Source organism: Molothrus ater, chromosome 2 (assembly GCF_012460135.2).
Source record: "Molothrus ater isolate BHLD 08-10-18 breed brown headed cowbird chromosome 2, BPBGC_Mater_1.1, whole genome shotgun sequence".
Taxonomy (NCBI): domain Eukaryota; kingdom Metazoa; phylum Chordata; class Aves; order Passeriformes; family Icteridae; genus Molothrus; species Molothrus ater.
Window position 1 is genome coordinate 6,087,673 of NC_050479.2, and position 12,489 is coordinate 6,100,161.

At 42.5% G+C, this 12,489-nt stretch overlaps 1 protein-coding gene across 3 annotated transcripts in view; it reads left to right on the plus strand.

Annotated features, from left to right (window-relative positions):
• Positions 1-12,489, plus strand: part of AGPAT3 (1-acylglycerol-3-phosphate O-acyltransferase 3) — an 88,715-nt gene that overhangs the window by 29,984 nt on the left and 46,242 nt on the right. For 2 of the 3 annotated variants that reach the window (XM_036394485.2, XM_036394399.2), the window contains exon 2: positions 9,171-9,291. The exons of the other annotated variant lie outside the window; for it this stretch is intronic. The gene's annotated coding sequence lies outside the window, so the exon portion shown is untranslated. The remainder of the gene's footprint in view (positions 1-9,170; positions 9,292-12,489) is intronic. 3 annotated transcript variants of the gene reach the window in all.

Here is a 12,489-nt window from a genome sequence, read left to right on the forward strand (position 1 = left end):
TGGGGTTGTGGTTTGTGTTGTTTTTAACAGGTAACTCACAAGGTGTCTTGAGGGGTTTTTTTGGGGGGGTTAGACAATTAGAAATACTTAAAAGTGGCAGTTTTAAAGCTTGAGTCTGAAGAGAGCATCTAATGAGAATGACAGATTATACTGAGGAGTTTGCTTTCTGTGGATGGGTTGGTTTGGTTTTTGGGTTTGGGTTGTTTTAAGCACTTCTTTGGAACTGAGGAAGCATTGTTCTGTGTCCTGTGTGCACCCTTAATCTTGTGTGGTTGAATGGGTGGTGTGATGTACTTGTTGCAGTGCCCAGTAGCCAGGAGTCATAAAGCAGACATCCCAGGAGGGTGTATTTTATGGCAATGCTTCATCAGAGATTGTGCTTCTTTTAGAAAGACATAAAGGAATAAATATAGAACAACTCAGATGCTAAAAATAACCACTTGCATTGACGTCTACTTTTTATTTTTTTTTCCTTTACAAGAGACCTTTTGGATATTTAGCAAGATGCATCATATCTGCTCAGAATCCTTTTGGCTCTGGTGATGTCTTGAGGGACAGACAAGTCAGCTGATCTTAGAAAATAGCTTATCTTGGTTTGATTGAAGAGTGCAGTGTGGGAATAGAGCAGATGCTGAGGAAGAGACTTGATGTGGGTAATGGAATGAGAAGTTGCTTTAATTACTGCAGCTGTAGATGCTGGGCATTTATGATCTCAAAGATTAGAAGACTGCTCAGCTCTTGTGTTTATGGGGAAAAAAAAAGGATACTAAATACTTCAGTCAGAATACTTCAGTCAAACCCTGAGATATGTAATGGATCTCACTGGAAAGATGGTCCCTTGATAGGAAAGCTGCTTTCACTGAATGGCTTCAGCTACAGTCTGGGATATAGTAATTCTGGCATCCTTTTAACTGTGAGATGAGGGAATGAATAATCTTCCACAAGGTTTCTAGTCCTAGAAGCTGAGATTTTCATAGCAGGAGGATGACTTGAAGTGGATTTTCAGGTCATTCTCAATTTGCAGATGAGCTGTGGACATGATTCCTTGCACATACCTGGCCACTTGATTCTGTTCCAAATAGGGAACTTTGATCTGTAGTGTGAGAGTGAGCTGGTGAATCAGTTAACACACTTGTAAATCAGTTTAAGATTAGATTATTACTTCAGTGCCCTTTGAAATGTATGAATTCAGTGCCAGGCTCCTGTATTTACAAAGTGTGCAGACATTTCAGTATCCACAAACCCCGAGATCAGCCCAAGCTCACCCCCACACCCTGGTGCTGTCAGGGGTGGGTGCTGTGGTGCAGGGGGGATGAGGCCTCAGGCCTTTTGGGCATCTCACAGCTTGTGCAGCATCAGACAGATGCTGCTTTATGGTGGTTGGAGCAGCCCATTCCTGCAGCCCATCCCAGGGCCACAATGTGCTCATCCAAACCCTTCCTCCATGGCTGAGCTGGGGGCACATCCCTCTGCCAGCACAGGGGGGCCGCTGTGCCTGCTTCTCCCTTTGAACTTGAGAACAGGGCAGATGTAAACTGCACTTTAGACATAAAAATAGCCAGCACCTGCTTCAGTCAGGCTGGCCTGGGCTGGGCTGGGGCCCGTGCCAGCCCTGGCTGGCCAGGCAGAGGGGTCTGGTGAGGGTTTCTCTGCCTCTCGCAGGTGGAGCAGTGTGGCCATGGGGAGGAGCGTGGCCAGACCCTTGGCAGGGTCTGCAAGGTTAATAAAACACCCATGCTGTGTCACCCTTTGATCACAAGGGTTTTTGTCTCCTCAGCCATGTGCTCTTCTTGGTTTCTTCCCCTCTCTCCCTGTTTTAAACCAAATTTACTCTTTCGTTGTGTTTGACCAAGGAAGGGCAGTGTAAAGAGAATGCTTCCTCCTAGGAATTAATTACGTTGTTATTTTAGATTGCAAGCCTCATCAGGCTTCTGGAAATCTATTTTTATTTATGTATATTTCTGGTTAATTAAAAATGCTATTAAGATGGTACTAAAAAAACTTTCCTTGTGTAAACAGGGGGAAAAAAGATGATTTAAAACTCCTGTGTACAGAAGATGAGTTAGGCCTTCTCCACCTCCACTGTTAGTTCTATTGAAGATTGTTATTTTGAATTTTTTATTGTTATTTTATTGTTAGACACTGTTCCCTGCTATGAGTATGAATATCTGTAGTATGAGTATGCAGATGTGTAATATTTCTGAGAGCCTGAAGAGATGATGCATTGAAAATTATCATCTCAGTCACTATGAAATTACTTCACCCATAACAAAGAATAACATTATATTTCTCAGGATAGAGGTGTATTAAACTGTTTTTTCTATGTTTTGTCCTGGAATGAGATATGAAATCAAATGCAGCTTGTTTTACTGTTGGCTCTCCAGATCTTACCTGCAGCAGTTCAGAATTTTAAAGGTTTCTTTAAAAGACTTTTACCTTCTTAATGTAGAATGCTAAGGACAGGAACTTCATTAGTTTAAGTGCTTTATAATAGATTTTATATCTAAAGTGCACTTCATTAAAGTTCTTAACTAGATTGCCATTCTAGAGCCTTTTAATTTCACTCGAACTTGAATTAGGAATAGTGAATAAACAAATATTGGTAGTTAGTTCATTCCAACCAGGGGGAGTAAAGTAACTCCTGAGGAGGAGGAGGAGGAGGAGGAGGAGGATCCCTGAGCTTCACACAGGTTTGTGCCCAGTGAGTGTCTCCTGGATGATGTCCAGGGTGGGGTGGATGGCAGTGAGGCAGAGCAGGGACAGTGCTGGGGGATATTTTTAGCCAAGCCTGCTTGACTTGTGACCCTGGTGACAGCCTCTTGCTAAAGGGGGCTGAAAGTAGCCTGGGAGAGGGTGTGGGTGAGCTCAAGGTGATGTGAGTCTGGCATGCTGGCATGTACAGGTGGCTGAGAGTTTTAACCCTGATGTCGCTGACGCGTCACCTACAGATTTTCATTTTGGAACCTTGCAGATTCAAAGCTGGTAAAGGAAAGGTATTTCTGCCAAAGATTCCCTGCAGTTCTCAAATCCCATGAGACAGCTCCTTCCTGTTACCTTTGCCTGGGAGTTCCTAAGGAAATGATTAATTTGGAGTAACTGGAAAGTCTGCTTGTGGAAGATCAGAGCATGGAAGTTAATGATCAATTGCTTCTTGTTACTGGGTAATTATGAAGAATTGTATTTGGGATTTTTTTTCCTCCTGACTGAAGTCCACTTAAACCCTACAGCTCTAAAATCAGCCTATAAATCTATTGCACACCAAAGAAAACATCACAGCATTAGGAGAAAAGCTGATGCAGCACCTGGGGGCTGTCCAGGGACCCTCAGCCCCAGGGTTTGAGGGAGGGCACAAAATGAAGCAGGGGACCACTGTAGTGAAAGGGATGTGCTGCTCAGCCAGAGGAAATGATGAGGAAGGATGGAAGTCAGAGGAAGGATGTTTGCAACAGATATTTTGTTTGTTGTTTGTTATTTAAGGAAAAGTGAAAGAGGAGGGGAAATGAGCAAGTTAAGCTTGTCCCTTACTCTGCAGATCACTCCTGTGTCTGTGTCCCACACTCAGGCCTCTCTGAGTAGTATTTCAATGCTGATTACAGCACCTCTCCTTGTTTCTATGCATAGCTTTACATAGCTCTGTGTTCTGCTGTTGCCATAAACATTTTCTATAATGGGCTTATTCTAGGCAAGAGAGTATTCCAGTGTTTAAAAGAAAAAAGCAAATCTTAGGATTACTCTGTAAGTGACAGACTTACATTATATATTGCAATAAGGAAAAAAAAGTGTACAATTAGTGGTCATTTAAGAAAATAATTCAGGTACTTTCTCAGAGCCTACTTCTTCCCAGAAGTCAATTTAGGCAACACTTATGGCTGAGTTTGCATCAACGTTCAAGATTTATTCACTATTTAAATTTTATTAATAAACCCATGTAAACCCCCAAGCATTCCCAAACACAAGGAAATGCAGAAACCTTGGCTAAGCCTGCTCAAATTCCCCTCTTACACTTACTCTCTTATGCTGTTTGTCATGTAGGCCTTTAATCAGGGATAAGTCATGGGAAAACCTCAGAGGTAACCAGGCTGCAAGAATTTACTCCTGGGACTAAACCTGTCTGGACTGAAACTGGGATTAGATTTCCCAGGACAGGGCACACTTCACTTGGTTCAAAGATGTTCTGCCCTGGTTGCTTAGGGCAGCTGTGTGTTTCCCAGCTTCATTTGCACATGGCCTTGGTTTCCTGTCCTGTATTTGAAATTCTGTCCCAATTGAAGCTCAGCGTGAGATGAAAGTTTCCAGAACTGTAGTGCTCTTACTTACCCTGATTCTGGGCTATAGCAACAGCAGAATTACAGCCTCCCTCACCAAGAATAATTCAACCTCTCCAAGTTGGACCAGAGTTGCATCAAACCTGCTGCAGTGACCTCAGGCATCACCTCCTCCAGGTGTTGCCAACCACTGCAGAAAGGACCATGGGCTGCCTCACCCTTGCAGTTCACAGCTGGAAAATTACAGAGCAGTTTGCCTATAAAAAATGAATGATGATAAGAACCCTCCTTCATCAGGGGGTTGTAGTGGCACTCTGTGCTGTGGATTGGAGCAGCTGAGGTCGGTGCTGTGGAGCAGTGATCCCTGGCAGAAGGCTGGGATGGACAAGAGAGGGCAGTAATGTTTTAGGCTGCTGCAGCTGAACCTGCTCCAGGATGTTTTTCCATCAGAGCAGTGGCTCCACATGGTTAGGGACAGAGTTAGGTGGAACTGATGGCTGCTGGAGCTCAGGTTCTCCTGATGAGTGAACACAGAACTTTGTGGAATTATGAGGTCACAGATACATTTACCCATTTCAGTCTTGCTTGTCTTGTCTTTGAGAGAAGCTGAAAACTGAAGGCTTTTGTTGCAAGTTACAATGGGAAATGAATAGCTTTGTTTGCTGAAGAAGTCTAATTTCCATCTTGGAAAGGAGAGAATTTGTCTGTCATTGGTCCATCTAGGTCAGTAGTCTGGCTTTTAATGGATTTCCCTACTAAAGGATTTACAGTCAACACAGTGGCTGGTATTTGCTCTGTCACTTCTGTGTCATTCAGGATTCCAGTTCTCTTTTCTCCCTACTTACACCACCTCTGAAGAAGCTGTGGCAAGAAGGTTCACGTGTCAGTTTTGGATTATGAGGGGGGAAACCACTTCTGATTATTTGTTGTACACCCATCATAGCTTACTGACATTCTCTCTGGTTTTCCTGCTGTGAGTGAAGACTTTTTTTTCTGAAATCACCTTCAATAATTTCCAGTTATTGAAGTCAATAATTTCCAGTTATCTTTAGGGCAGTGTTTTGTTTTTAGAGGCTAATGCTCATAGTTGTAGGATGGTAGCAGGAAGGAATTTCTTGAAGTCGTTCTGTCAGTGATGGATGATTCCATAAGACATTGAAAGAGGGGCATGCCATGAAATCAGCTTTTCTATCTAGGGAGAAATTCAGCTTGTGATTAGAAATACATTATCATTTCTCCCCCTTTTCCCCCTGACATTAGTCCATCAATATCAGGTTATTATATAGAAGATGACCTTTAGAGAGGGAACCAAGCTGGGGAACCAGGGGAACCAGGGATTTAAAGATACTGATGCTTCCTATAGTGAGGAAGAAAGCTGACCAGAAAATACTTTCAGTAGTTTTAATAAATTATTTAAGAATAAGGGAAGAATGGGTGGAGGAAATAGAAAGGAATGAAATGTTCTCCTTGTGAGATGATGCTGAAGATAAGAGTTGTGAATGGCCACTTTAGAGTCTTGTATGCCTTGGTTGTTGGAGCACTGAGAATATTTTCAAAGCTGTGGTATCACAAAGTAGCTAATGGAAACATGGGTTTGAAGGTTATATTGAATTCAGTACAAGGTACTGTGCAAGAAAGAAACTGTGTGTTTAAGTGCATGCACATTTATATTTAATTGCAGTACTTTTGAAATGGAAAAATACTTGTGTGTGTATGCTTGAATGTGACTCTCATCCTCAATGTACTGCCTAAATCTGTTTGTTCCATTTTAGAAGACATCAGAAAAGCAATTTGATACAGCTTGCAGTGCTCAGTACATGGTGTTTTTTGTATCTCTCAATACATTTTTTTTTCCAAGTGAGAAAGGTGAAGATTCTTCTCAAGTGGGAAGAGCTTCTCTCTCATTCTTTGGGGCTCAGGTACCTCTTAGCCAGCAGCAGTACAATAAACAGTGCCAGATCAAAGCTTGCTTTCAGATCCTGTTCTCTTGCATAACACTGCTCTGCTTCAGTCTTGAACCAGAAATTATTCTCTTACCAGTTGCACTCTTTAATTCTGGGAACTTTGACCTCGGTTTTATCAGTTCAACTAAAATGTCTGCATGAGAGCTGCTGTACACAGGCAGTGAAAAAGGCAAAGATCCTTTTGATAGCCCATGGAGGAAGTTCTCAAGAATTGCTCCAGGACTAGAGAATGTGCTTGTTCCAAGGAGCAGCTCAACTTGTGTTGTGTTGGTTTTAGGGATCCCTTTGTTGTGGGATAATGGGAGGCAGGATGAGATACTGCTCCTGACTTGCTGAACTTTTTTAATGAACACTTTTTATTGCCTTAGTTGCATGTGTGGATTTTAATGAAAACAAAATGGCTAATGTTATTATTTTAAATGTAACAGTATTTGTTGTATAGCTATGCAGGAATGCTATGGTAATTTTTTATGCTTTAGCCTATAATCTAGCTTCCCCCCAGCCCTGTAATTCACAGTATCACCTTCCCCACCAGCACTGACAGCTGAATCACCTGCTTTTGGTGATACTTTCATAGACCCTTTGATGAATATTTAGATGGAACAGCTACAAAGCCAGTTAGAGCTAAAGAAAGATGGTAATGTCATAATAGGGCTTCCTTAAGCATGTAGGTTTATTCTCCCCAAAAGATATGTAGGGCTTCCTTAAGCATGTAGGTTTATTCTCCCAGAGATTTGCTGTTCTCAAAGGTTTAAGCCTGAACTTACCCTTGCCCAGCTGTTTGTGCTGGCTCCAGCAGCCTTTTTTGCCTCAAGTGGTTGATTTCCCTTCCCAGTGGTTGCCTTTACCATCTTATGAGGAGCAATTGCATCCCAGTCCTGTGGCTCCTGTGGTTCTTCATGGCTGTGGTGCCTGTGGTGTTAACACCTCAATGCACTTCATGTTCAGATTGCTTCCCAGCTTTGTCACCAGCTGCCAAAATTACTCTTTTTTTTTTTGTATGCAAGCCATTAATCTGTTAAAAATGAACCAGAAGATTGATTGCCAGGGTTTGTCTTTTCATCAGTTACTTCCAAGAAGCCTTTTCACAGAAGATTTTTCTTTCTGTGCTGTCAAGCACCATCTCTTTTGGGCAGAATCTACTGCTGTCACAATTCCTCTGTCTCCAAGTTTACACTTCTAATGTGATACCACATGGAAAAGTATGTTTGTTGCATATCCAGATAGCTGAGACTTACTTGTATTTATTTTAAACACACTCCCAATAACCAACCTGTCTTCTTATGATCTCCTTGTAGCTTCACGTTCTGATTCTTCTTTGTCAGTCTTTGCTGAGATCTCATGTGCTGTTGATGAGTTCTGTAGTCTTTCTTACATGTGGCAAGTCAAACTGGTTTGTGAAAGTACTGGCACTAAAATTTTGGAATAAATCTGCATCTTCTGCATTTTTAGAGATTTAAGTGTAGTTGACTCTTAATTGAATGAGCAGTTGCATCTGTTGGTTTTGTTGAAGGATTTAGAAAGCAGAAAGTTGCAAAAAGCACTGTGTGTTTTTCAAATATTTGCCTGGTCATGTTTTCCTTCTCTTTAGAGGCAGTGGTGGGAGGTGATGCCCTTCCAAAAGCCAGGAAATGTATTTTGACATAAAACTGGCCTTGGACAATGTCCCAGCCTGGATGGATGGCATCAACTGTCTGCAGAACAAAAGCTGAGCTGGGTGGGTAGGAGTGTCCAGGGTAGCTGGTGTTTCCTGGCACAGTTTGATTTCTAGAACACAGTTTTATCTGAAGTGGGTTGGAATTGAGCAGTTTTCCAGTGGCATCATGGCCAGGGTCAGTATGTGCAGTATGAACCTACCTGCCTGGTCCCTATTTCTGTTCCTCTGCTAACACTGGCACAGAATTCTTTAAGTGTCTGAGTGTTTCATCACTGGTTACATCCTGTGGCAGGTACCTGCTGGGTGCCCTAATCAAACATTTATATTTGCAGACTCTGCATCCTGCTTAAAGTGAGTTATAAATGAAGTGATCCGTGTGAGAGGAGCACTCTTTGTTCTAACACCTTGCTAGAGGAGTGGTGGGTTATAGAAATGCTTTGTGTTGGCTTTTGTGATACATTAATTTGCTGGGCACACATTTAGAGAATGTTTTTCCCTTTTTTTTAAAGGAAAAACGGGTTTGCAGTCTGGAAAATCTGAGTGTCTTCAGGGCTTTTCTCATTTTTGAAGTTTGGGTTGTAGATTTCTACGTGAAACTTTCATGGTGTGAGGCTTGTGAAATTAGATAACATGCTTTAAACAAGCCACCTCTGGGTAAAGTACATCTCTAATTACTGAGACTAAATTATGTGGAAAGTGAGCTTGTGTCTGAAGTAAATCTCCAGTTCAGTAATCTAAAATTAATAATGATTAGCTTAATTACTTGAGGATCATAAAAAACACTCTTAATAAAATATAGGGATTAATTGTGTGTTCTCAGAGCAGATAATTGCTTCTGCTTCATTTTCAGTAACTTCTCTCAAGACAGGGTTTGGAGGTAAGAGAAATAAAATAACCTTTTGTTATGCTGATTAGTAAAGCCAGGGAAAGTAGGCTAGTTCTTATGTATGCAAGCCCTTGCTCCTGTGTGAAAAGAAGCTGCAATTTCACTATTAGTGGCAAATTTAGAACACTTGCTTTTAATTCCATAGATATGTGCCAGTTATTCCCTCTGAAAGCAATAGCAGCTGGTACCTGTGGAGCTGAGTGTAGTAATGTAGATGTGAAGAAGGATCAAGTAGGGTTTTTTTTCCTTCAGAGAAAGGAAAAAGACTCATGATTTTACTAAGAAGGGTTTGGGTTATTCATTACCTGGGTTGTCAGCTGCTTGTTTGCATTGCATTTTGCTTCTAAACAAAATATTTTTTACCTTCATTCACTGGAGAATGTCTTTTTTGCTTATAGGCAAATGAGAAAGCAAATCTCTTGAGACATAAGCAGTGGTACTTCCCTGGAGGGAGGAGATGGGGATTCTCCTGTTGCTCTGAGTGTTGCCAGGTGCCAGAAGTGGTCCCCAGTGGTGGTGGTAAGAAAGAAATCTTCCCCCACGTTTCTGTATTTGTGTTTTGTCTGTAGCAAAATTGGGGGGGGGGGGGGAAATGGGTGTGCAAATTCTGTTCTTCTCATAGAGCTGCATGAACTGCTGGGAGAGGAGTCAGATGTCTCCCACTCTGGAGAATTTTAGTTCAGGAATGAAATCAGCACTTGAGCTTGTGGCTGCTGCTGTCTCATGTGTGCTGTATCTGCTGGTGATCATTGCAGCAGAGATTTAACCACAAATAAACCTCCCAGGGACTCTAGAAATACTTATCTGTCTCCTCCTTCCTTAAATGTAGAAGAAGGGGAACTGTGTCCTTACAGTGCTTGAAGGACCTCCTTGATGTGGTTCATAGAGATCTCATCAATGCTGGCTGGGTTCATCCTAGGCTGTCTTTAATCTGAACATCTTGAAATTTTATCCAATAACTGCCTGTGAAAATGTTAAGTATCTCTGCAAGCTTCCTACTTTTTGTCTTTTTTTGTAGTCTGTCCTACAAACAGTGACAGGGAAAGTGGAAAGCTGCTGAGACCCTGCTGACACAGCAGCAGAGCAGTTTTTTTTCAGGACAAAATCTTAAAACCTGTGGTTACTGTCAGATGTTGACATTTTAATGGTGATCTCTGATACCCTGCCCCCTTTAGGGGTTATTTGTAGATTTTTTTGGTAAGAAAATAATTTAATCTTGGTGATTTTGCAAAGATTTGAATTACTGCTTTGGTGTTCTATCACCTTTAGAGGTCTATTGTAGGACGAGTAGTCTCCCTAAAAATGGCAATTTCTGTGAGATATTTCTCAAAGCTGTGTTTCATAAAGCAGCACATTCTGGAACAGCCACAATCTGTGTTCAGGGCATTTACTGACCCTGTGCAAAGTTACATCCCTTTAAGATGTACATTTTCCTGCTGTAGAGGAAGTGAAAGCATTGATCCCAGCTCATTAGGTGGGCAAATAGACACTTCCTGCAAGCCCAAAATATCCTTGGGTCAAAAATTTTACCCCCAAAAATTAGCTATTGCAGCTGAACCTGGCTGACTGCCTGCAGCTTTGGTGTGTGGAGGGACACCCAGCAGTTGATTTAGTAAAGTAGCTTTGTCCCAGTGTCATGGTGACCAGCTGCTTTCAAAACTGGCTGTGTAAAATGTTTTTGCCTGTTCTTGTCGACACTGGTGTAGGAGCAATGCCCCAGAAACACAAGAAAGCTCTTTTTTTATCTAGTTGCTGGATTTTGTAGGATACTTTTCAACTTACATGGCTGCAATCTTTGCTTTTCTTCTTTGTGTGTAAGGCTTGAAAAGGCCATTGATGAGTTACTGAGAAGCTAAAATATGCTGGCGTGGGGAGGGAGCAAGATTTTGGATTGTGACAGCTCTAGAATTCTCAAGCTGTGCTTCTGTTCAGAGAAGAGAAAATCTGAGTTTCTCACACCCAGCCCTGCAGGGTGCCAGGTCTGTTACCTGTGCCCTTGTGTGGTCCTGTTTGGGTGTCTTGTCTTGGGTCACTAGAACCCGAAACAAGGAATAATCTGGAAATCAAATGTTCTGGGTGGAGTGAATGGCCATGCTGGAAGCTGCATGGATTGAATAAGCCCCTGAATAATCCCTTCAGCCTTCTCTTTCTTGATTGTCACCCAGATGATGAGAGGGCTGGAACACCTCCACTGTGAGGAAAGGTTGAGAGAACTGGGATTGCTCAGTCTGGAAAAGAGAAGGTGACCTTATTGTGGCCTTCCAGTGCCTAAAGAGAGCTGGAAAGAGAAAGAAAGATGGAGAGAGACTATTTACAAGGAGCCTAGAGTGACAGGACAAGAGGGAATGGCTTCAAACAGAGAGGCAGCAGGGTTAGAGCAGATATTGGGAAGAAATTCTTCCCTGTGAGGGTGGTGAGGCCCTGGTACAGGTTGCCCAGAGAAGTTGTGAATGTCCCATCCCTGAAAGTGTTCAAGGCCAGGTTGGATGGGGCTCTGAGCAACCTGGGATAGAGGCAGGAGTCCCTGCCCATGGCAGAGGGGTTGGAACTGGATGATCTTTAAGGTCACTTCCAGCCCAAACCATCCTGTGATTCTGTGATCTGTCACCTGCTGCTGCTGTCCTTATTGTGTGTCTTACTGGGGGGGATTTGTCTCTCTGGCTTGTCAAGTTTATAATTTGTAGAAATTTCTGGAAAAGTCAATTTTTATAAAAGCTTAGTTGAGACCACAAAGAGGAAAAACAAAGTAATCTTTGGATTCATCAGGCTCGACCTGAGAGCAGCTCACAAAAGCAGTCATGACAGTCACAGTTTCAAGAGTTTCTACAGTTCAAGCAAGGTGAAATGTAAAGTGTATTGGAAGACCAGTTACAGTCCCTGTTTTCATATTTAATTTGCCAGTGTGGAGGCTGTGGTGAGGTTTCCAAGCCTGTAAGACAGGCCTCTCCACTGGCAGAGTGATGCTCTGAAAAGCTGCTCCCAGAGGTGTGATCCCTGCTGTTAGTCTGGTGTGCTCCGGTTTTTAGGCAGTCTGCACAACTTGCAGAAGGAATGTTCTCTCCTATCTGTTTCTAATAAATAGGCACTGAGTTGTTGCACCTTTTATTTGGAGGAAGGGAGCATGAGAGTGGGTTTTTTTTCTGTAACACTCACTTTTACTCTTCAAAAACTGCACCCCATTAAGCTTTGAGCCTCTTTCCTAAGGAAAACCAGCCTTGCTGAACAATTCTGGATATTTTTATGGCTGGAACCCGGCACTGTTCAGCCCTGCCAGGGTGGTCACTGCTCTGGGCCAGCACAGGATCCACTTCCAGCTGGGGATATCTGCTGGTGGAGCTCCAGGACTGAACTTGATCTCCTGGGGATGTTTATTTTGAGAAGAAAAAAGTAATCCAAACGGAAAGTGCTTTCTTAGAAGCCATAATGGCATTTACTCTTTCATAATTGTTTTGAAAATGTCAAAGATGCTGTGGGAGCCATTGTTTTCACATGTGGAAGTTGTGAAGGCCACACATTCAGGACCTTTGGCAGTACTTTCCAAAGCAGCAGAAAGCACAGTTTTAAATACAAATGCTGTCACAGGATGTGCTTCAGGACAATATTACTGTGCCTTTGCAGCAAGGCCACTTCTGATTCAAGGCTTCATTTGCCCAATCTCTGCACCTGTGTCTCCCTCTGGAAAGGGCCCCCCTTTTCTCCTTGGTTGTGGTGCTCAAG